General features: G+C 38.5%; 1 protein-coding gene across 1 annotated transcript in view; it reads left to right on the top strand.

Moving 5' to 3' along the window:
* Positions 1–9,265, top strand: part of RSRC1 (arginine and serine rich coiled-coil 1) — a 368,470-nt gene that overhangs the window by 159,029 nt on the left and 200,176 nt on the right. The gene's annotated exons all lie outside the window — the stretch shown is intronic.

Raw genomic sequence — 9,265 nt, 5'->3', positions numbered from 1 at the left:
TCTTAGTTACAATTCTCTTGAGTTCTTTAAGTAGGTGAATAGTGAAGTTTATCCATTTTGTCCAAGTCATGGATTTGGGGCCATTTTCTTAGTCTTTTCCCATAACTTCTTCTGGAATTAATACAGTGTGTATTACTCATTTCAATTTGCAGCTCTTAGACCAATTTTAAAATTCCTCTTGTGATAACATGAAAATCATTGCTATAAACCAAAGTTATGTGTACGTAACACCTTGCTGTAATAATTTGCTTCTGTCATTGATCAACTTCTAGTAAGTCAACATTACTTGTCCTTGAACCTAAACTATGTTCATGTTGTACCATTTGGCATAATTTTCCTTGACCAGCATTTTCCCCACACCAGTTCTGTTAAGATGCTATGGTAATCTGTCTGTCTGTGTGTCTGTCTCTCTCTCTAGCTGGGTAGCTAAACATAGTGGAAACAGAGTTAGGAATCTTCTTTTTGAAATGTATTTATTTTTGAAGGCACGTGTACTTCTCAATCCTCCTACCTTAAAACAAAAAACCTTAATAACCATTTGATATCGGGATGATGTATTGAACAGGAGTTCATGAATGCTATGGTATTGATGTGTAGAAAATTTTTTAGTTGGGGGAGATTGTGTGCTTTTCCCTTTGATTTTATTTTTGTATGAATATTACATTAAAATAAATAAAAAACCTTTAAAAACCTAAGAATGGCCATACTGGGTCAGACCAATGGTCCATCTAGCCCAATGTCCTTTCTTCTGAGAGTGACCTGTACTAGATGCTTCGGAGAAAATGAACAGAACAGGGCAATTTATTGAGTGATCAATCCCTGTCGTCCAGGCCCAGCTTCTGGCAGTCACAGGTTTAGGGACACCCAAAACATTGGGTTGCATCTCTGACTATGTTGGTTAATAGCCATTGATGGACCTATCCTCCATGAACTTACCTAATTCTTATTTGAACCCAATTATACTTTTGGTCTTCAAACATCCCCTTGCATTGAGTTCCGCAGGTTTGCCAGTGCTTTGTGTAAAGAAGAATTTTCTTAGGTTTGTTTGAAATCTGCTGCCTATTAATTTCATTGGGTAATCCTTGGTTTGTGTGTTATAGAATGTGTTATGTGAAGGAATAAATAACACTGCCTTATTCACTTTCTCCACAACTTCTGTGATTTTTATAGCCCTCTATCATATCCCCCTATTAGTCATCTCTTTTCCAAACTGAACAGTCCATTTTTTAAATCTCTCCTTATTTGGAAACTGTTCAATACCCCTAATCATTTTTTTGCCCCTTTTTTGAACTTTTTCTGGTTCTTTTCTGTTTTTGTGTGTGTGTGTGTGTGTGTGTGTGTGTGTGTGTGTGTGTGTGTGTGTGTGTATTTTGATGATCAACCGGAACTGCACATAGAATTCAAGGTATAGGCATACCATGGATTTATATAGTGTCATTATATTTTCTGTCTTATTATCTATCTGTCCCTTTCCTAAGGGTTCCTAACTTTGATAGCTTTTTAACTGCTGCTGCACATTGAGGGGATGTTTTCAGAAAACTATACACAATGACTTGAAGATCTTTCTTGAGTGATAACAGCTAATTTAGACGACATTTTCTATGTATAGTGGGATTACGTTTTCCAGTGTGCGTTATTTTGCATTTATCAACATTTAATTACATCTGCCATTTTGTTGTCCAGTCATCCAGTTTTGTGAGATCCCTTTGTAACTCTTTGTGGACTACTTTGGGCTTAAGTATTTTGAGTAACTTAGCATCATCTGCAAACTTTGCCATCTCACTGTTTACCCCTTTTTCCACATCATTTGTGAACATGTTGAACAGCGCTGGTCCCAGTACAGATCTATGGGGGAGACTGCTATTTACCTCTCTCCACTATAAAAACTGACCATTTATTTCTAACTTTTGTTTTCTATTTTTTAACCAGTTACTGAGCCATGAGAGGACCTTCTCTCTTATCCCATGATTCCATACTTGGCTTATGAGCTTTTGGTGAGGGACCTTGTCAAAGCTTTCTGAAAGTCTAAGTACGCTATTTCCACTGGATCACCTTGGCCCTCATGTTTGTTGACCTTCTCAGAGAATTTGAATAGATTGGTAAGGCATGATTTCCCTTTACAAAAGCTGTGTTGACTCTTCCCCAACATATTGTGTTCGTCTATGTGTCCAATAATTCTGTTCTTGACAATAGTTTCACCCAATTTGCCTGGTACTGAAGTTTGACATACTGACCCATGATTGCCCCTGGAGACTTTTTAAAAAAGCAGCGTAACATTAGCTATCCTCCAGTCATCTGATACAGAGGCCGATTTAAATGTTCGGTTACATACCACAGTTATGTATACTATTTCATATGAGTTCCTTCAGAACTCTTGGGTGAATGCCATCTGTCATTGTGATTTATTACTATTTAATTACATCAATTTGTTCCAAAAGCTCCTTTATTGACATTTCGGTCTGGGTTGGTTCCTCAGAATTGTCACCTAGAAAGAATGGCTGAGGTGTAGGAGTCTCCTTCACATCCTCCTTGGTGAAGACTGATGTAAATAATTCATTTAGCTTCTCTGGAATGGCCTTGTCTTCCTTGAGTGCTCCTTTGGCACCTTAGTCATCCCTGGCCCCACTGATTGGCAGAATTCCTGCTTCTAATGTACTTAAAATTTTTGTTGTTGCTTTTGTGTCTTTTGCTAGTTGCTCTTCAAATTCTTCTTGGCCTCCCTAATTGTATTTTTACAATTGACTTGCCAGTGTTTATGTCCCTTTCTATATGCCTTGGTAGGATTTGACTTCCAATTTTTAAAACATGTATTTTTTTTTCTGTAGCTGCCTCTTTTACTCTGTTTAGCTATGGTGGCATTTTTTTGGTTCTCTTACTGTTTTTTATATTTGGGGTATACATACAGTTTGAGCCTCTATTATGGTGTTTTTAAAAGTTTCCATGCAGCTTGCAAGCATTTCATTCTTGTTCTTTTTAAATTCAGGAATTATATTATTTAACAGATTGACTTTTCTAACATTTCATAAGGCTTTTTTTCATTTGGATAGTTATATGTTGGTATTTATATGCTAACACTATTTTTTTTTCTTCTGGACTCTTAATTGTCATCATTAGGCCACATTATTCCTTCCCTGTATAGTCCCTGCCTATTTTGAAAGACCAGCAACTAATGGAGTAGTAGGGGCTGTGAAAATCAACAGAGGTTATGGATCTGTATAGTTAAACAGGGAGTCTTTCAGATCCTTTGCTTGGGTGCCTAGACATTCTTCTTCTATTTTTGGTTGTGAGGCCCTCCTCCTACAAGTAATTAAAACCCAACTGTCACCTTAGTGGGATGTGTGCCATTGTGAAGAGTACAACCCACAGCCATTCTCATGGGCTCAGGATCAAGCATTAATTAATCTAATTTTTTAGGCAGACTTCAGTTCATGCTGGAGAAGGAACATGGCTTTCCTAGCTCTTTTGACGTGGCTCTTCTTTGCCTCCTTTTTTATTTGGCAGCATTGGTCATGCTCTTTTATTCTGTATCTGTGTTAGTCAGCTGTGTGTATGATGAGCAGATGAAGCTACCTTGCTGTTCCTCACAGGATTTTTCTGCAATTTTTAATTTCTCTTCATCACACAGTGGTAGTAGAATGGGAACAAGGATACACAAATTATTGTTATGCTCGCTCTGATTCATACAGCAGATATAAGATATTTCAATAATCTGCATTAGTATATAGTAAATATGTATTTATGGCAGACTTCATTAAATAGTTTACAATTATTTTAAGAAATGGTGCTATAACCTGTTTATTACTTACAAAACTGTTTACTTCAAGAAGCATGAATAACCTCTATGCCAAGCTATCAGTTTTGGAATATTCTGTCAGATGGAGATATTTATCATCTAAAGCACGGACATACTGATTTTTATCTCAGTAGAAAGATGCTCTTGGCTTAGGATTAATCTTCAGCTCTTCATTGTGTTCTATATGATTGTAAAGGTAATCTTATTGCCAATGGACAGTATGACACTACCTACTCACATTTTTTTGCGGTTCCTCATGCCATAAGCTATCCTGTTTTAAGAACAGGAATGTATGTAGGGCTCATCCTAAACAGACTTCACTCTGGATTTAGAATGTGGTGTTTTATCTTTCATTGTTAGCCCTTGAACGTTTTTCATACACCTGGTATATCAGTGTGACAATCTGTAAAAATTAGTTCTTATTTCCCTACTGTATTTAATAGGAGGGTGTGTGTGTGTATGTATGTATATATGTATGTATGTATATTTTGATGGGTCAACCAGAACTGCACATAGAATTCAAGGTGTGGGCATACCATGGATTTATATAGTGTCATTACATTTTCTGTCTTATTATCTATCTGTCCCTTTCCTAAGGGTTCCTAACTTTGTTAGCTTTTTTACTGCTGCTGCACATTGAGGGGATGTTTTCAGAAAACTATACACAATGACTTGAAGATCTTTTTTGAGTAGTAACAGCTAATTTAAATGACATTTTCTGTGTATAGTGGAATTACGTTTTCCAGTGTGCATTATTTTGCATTTATCAACATTGAATTATATCTGCCATTTTGTTGTCCAGTCATCCAGTTTTGTGAGATCCCTTTGTAACTCTTTGTGGACTACTTTGGGCTTAAGTATTTTGCCCAAGGATAGGTTTGGGCAGGGGAATTTGTGTGAAAAGTCTTACTTTTATATGCAGAAATAGTGCTTAATCACTACCATTTCCACTACATAAATTTGAGATCCACAGTTTTCAACAAATTCAATTTCTTCCTTTTGATATCTACTCTTAAGAACATTAGGACAGCCATATGGGATCAGACCTGTCTAGCCAGTCTCCTTTTTCTGACGGTGGCTAGTATCAGGTGTTTCAGAGGAAGAAACTCTGCAGTAGGATGGTGAGGGAAAACCTACCTGCTCTTAATCCCTAATAATTGGAGATTGGCTTATGCCTCAAAGCTTGAAAGTTTATATCCCTTTGTTTTTATTGTTAGCATTTACTGTTATTATACTGGATATTCTTGTTATCCAGAGGACAATGAGAGGACAATGTACCAGCCCCTATTCCTGAGCAGATTTCCCTTTGCACTTCAAACACACTGTTTTAAGTGAAAAATATAGAACAGACTTATTAACTACAGAAAGATTGATTTTAAGTGATTGTAAGTAATAGCGTACAGATCAAAGTTGGTTACCTAAGAAATAAAACAAAATCACAATCTAAATTCCATACACTAGACAGGATTTGAATCAAGCAGTATCTAAACCTTTCCCGCACACACTGGGATTCCGTCTTTCCTGCTTGGGACCACTTCCCCAGTCCAAGTCTTTTGTTTTCCAGACATCTTTACAGATGTTGAGTTGTTGTGGGTGTGAGGCCAATTGATGACGTTACATCCCCCTTTTATAGCTTATTCCATGAGGAGGGAACTTCATTGTTCCAAGCTAAGTCCCCAGCACAGTTAGGTAGGGATAAGCTTCTTCCATGGTATATTGTTTCTTAATGGGCCATTACCTGGAATGGTTCATCCACAATGTGATGGCTAGATTGGATGTAAACTACCTTGTGGGTGTCACCCCAGGAGCAAACACATTTGAAATACTGGTACATAGTCAATATTCCTAACTTTAGATACAAAAATGATACATGCATATAAATATGGTAATCATATTCAGCAAATTGTAACTTTTCCATTGATACCTTACATGACATACTTTGTATAAAACATATAATCAAATCACTATAGTAATATGGGAGTGCCAGGATGTTGCTTTAGGGTACAGAATGTCATACCCTGTGTCTCTGTTTTATCATTTTTGAGATATATTAACCAGAACTGGACACAGTATTTCAGTTGAGGGCATTCCATTGATTTATTTAATCAAATAATGACATGTTCCATATTATTCTCCATGTTGTTCCATAATATTCTCCATTCTGTTCCTTTATGCTTCCTCACATTTTCTTTGCTTTTTTGATTACTGTTGCACATTGAGCAGAGGTCCTCATTGAGCTATCCACAGTGATGGCCAGGTCTTTGTCCTGTGTTGATACCCGACTGCAGTGGTGAGCAATCTGCGGTTCGCAGGTCTCATGTGGACAGTCTTCAAAGAGAAACTGCTGAGCTACAATTCATTAGCAAACATAACACTATCAATTTGGGCTTGAATAGGGACAGGGAGTGGCTGGCTCACTACAAAAGCAATTTTCCTTCTCTTGGTGTTGACACCTCCTCATCAATTATTGGGAGTGGACTACATCCACCCTGACTAAATTGGCCTTCAGCATTGATTCTCCACTTGTAAGGTAACTCCCTTCTCTTCATGTGCCAATATATACTTATGCCAGTATGTGTAATTTTCACTCCATGCATCTGAAGAAGTGGGTTTTTTTACCCATGAAAGCTTATGCCCAAATAAATCTGTTTGGTATTTAAGGTGCCACCGGACTCCTGGTTGTTTTTGTGGTTACAGACTAACACGGCTACCCTTCTGATACTTGTTACAATTCTCTCTCTTTCTATTTAATTCTCAGTTGGCTACAGTGGTGATGCCATGGCCTGTTTACAGCTTTCCTCTACCATTGTACTCCACAAATTTAATAATCCAGCTTAGTTTAAGGGTCTAAGCAGCATTCAGAACCCTCGTACCTCTTTCAACTACTTCTGTTATTGCTAACACTTACGTCTTCTAGACATACAAGTAATCACTGTATGATTAACAAGCCAAATTCAATCTTGATGTAAGCAGGCATAATTCCATTGAAGTTAGTGGAATTTGCCCACTTATACCAAGGCTGAGTTTGATGTCCATTTCCACTGGGGGTGGTAGATCTGCAAATGAATGCTATAGGTGATACGGTTTACAAATGTATCAGATGTGGTAAGATTTTTCTTCTTAGATGTGTTCTTTCTGCAGTCTTGGAAAGGAAGTTATGAACAGGATTCGTCTGCATTTTGCTGGTGATACAATCACTGGAGCTTAAGAACTATTGATAAATCATTCACCAAGTGCTTGCTTACTTGTGGAAACAGTCTTCTTACCATTTGTGGAGCTGCCAAGCGAGTTTCTGGTAGCCTCATCAGCGAGTTCAGAACCCTCAGATCACCGTCAAATCTGGTCAGAGGGCAGTAGTAAGTGATATATGATGTTTTTGTCCAACATCTGATATCTGATGTTGCCACAACTGCATGTGGGATCTTCTTGTTGGCCCCAGGTGTGAATGCTGACTGCACATTGACCCTGTCTTGTTCAGAAGGACTTCATGAGCAGTGTGGCAAATTGACATCACAGAGAAATCTGGGCAGGACAAGTGGCCCCACAACAGATGTCATTGAGCCTCAATGACAAGAGCATTCTTGAGTGGTTAAAAAAGCCTGTGTATAGTGATAGGCTTGGCTGATCTTAGCCATTCTGGCTATAGCAATGTCATGACAGATGTGTGGACGAGTGATGTTGCTTAACACAGAGAGCTTAGGTACTGGTGTAGGTCGAGCTATCCCGGTTATGATGCACATGGTTGAGTGTAGTTGTGTATCAACCAACTTGGTGTGAGACAAATGTAGCCAAACTCGTTGTGTTGCAGAGTAACAGAGGGCTAAACCAGATGATCAGAGAATTTGAGCGTTTGCTCATCTAATAGAGTGCCGGCCAGTTTGCTTAGATGGTTATTATGCATCCTCACTTTAGCTGCTGTTTTTCTCAGATGTTTAAGATATGTGAGAGCTCTATCTAGGTTAATCCGAGGTAGACTGAGTGGGATTCATGTTTCAGGCAATGTCCATTGAGAAAGATGTGGAAACATCTTTTCCAGTAGGGATAAGGAGGTTTTAGTACCATTAGACAGGGCACTGGTGAGACCTCACCTAGAATACTGTGTGCAGTTCTGGTCTCCCATGTTTAAAAAGGATGAATTCAAACTGGAGCAGGTACAGAGAAGGGTTACTAGGATGATCCGAGGAATGGAAAACTTGTCTTATGAAAGGAGACTTAAGGAGCTTGGCTTGTTTAGCCTAACTAAAAGAAGGTTGAGGGGAGATATGATTGCTCTCTATAAATATATCAGAGGGATAAATACAGGAGAGGGAGAGGAATTATTTCAGCTCAGCACCAATGTGGACACAAGAACAAATGGGTATAAACTGGCCACCAGGAAGTTTAGACTTGAAATTAGACGAAGGTTTCTAACCATCAGCGGAGTGAAGTTTTGGAATAGCCTTCCAAGGGAAGCAGTGGGGGCAAAAGATCTATCTGGCTTTAAGATTAAACTCGATAAGTTTATGGAGGAGATGGTATGATGGGATAATGTGATTTTGGTAATTAATTGATCTTTAAATATTCAGGGTAAATAGGCCTAATCCCCTGAGATGGGATATTAGATGAGTGGGATCTGAGTTACCCAGGAAAGAATTTTCTGTAGTATCTGGCTGGTGAATCTTGCCCATATGCGCAGGGTTTAGCTGATTGCCATATTTGGGGTCGGGAAGGAATTTTCCTCCAGGGCAGATTGGAGAGGCCCTGGAGGTTTTTTGCCTTCCTCTGTAGCATGGGGCACAGGTCACTTGAGGGAGGCTTCTCTGCTCCTTGAAGTCTTTAAACCATGATTTGAGGACTTCAATAGCTCAGACATAGGTGAGGTTTTTCGTAGGAGTGGGTGGGTGAGATTCTGTGGCCTGTGCTGTGCAGGAGGTCAGACTAGATGATCAGAATGGTCCCTTCTGATCTTAATATCTATGACTTTATGAACTGTGTGAATGAGGAAGTCACTTTTCCTCAGTTGCAAGGAAAATGTGTCAAAAATAATTTATTTTTGTCTACTTCATGTAAACAACTTTCCCATAGTGGCCAGTATTGATCAGTAAGTAACTCGGAAATCAGAGGTATGCCATATTTTCCTTACTTAGGAATAGATATTAGGTTTGTCAGTTTTATATTAGTTAATATTTGTCTGTGTAGCAACTGAATTTTAAGATTTTGAAGTAAAGAGAGTGCAATTGTTGGAGTTTTATTAATCACATACTTCTTCAGTTGGTTTAATACAGTTCATCAGTCCTAAACTCCATGTGTTGGCACTTCTTCACATTCCCTATATTGTACTTTGAGGAGAAGGCAGGTTTGAGAGGAATACATAGATGCAGAACCACCTGCTTGAGAAGCTGAACAGGACTTATATTGCAATAAGACTGAAGCGGTCACTGCAGCTGTTGATGCATCCTTAACTCTCCTGAGCAGGGCTCTTCTTTTTTAAGA

This window comes from Dermochelys coriacea, chromosome 9 (genome assembly GCF_009764565.3).
Source record: "Dermochelys coriacea isolate rDerCor1 chromosome 9, rDerCor1.pri.v4, whole genome shotgun sequence".
Lineage (NCBI taxonomy): Eukaryota > Metazoa > Chordata > Testudines > Dermochelyidae > Dermochelys > Dermochelys coriacea.
Note: the sequence above shows the minus strand (reverse complement) of the source record. Positions and strands in the feature narration are given on the sequence as shown.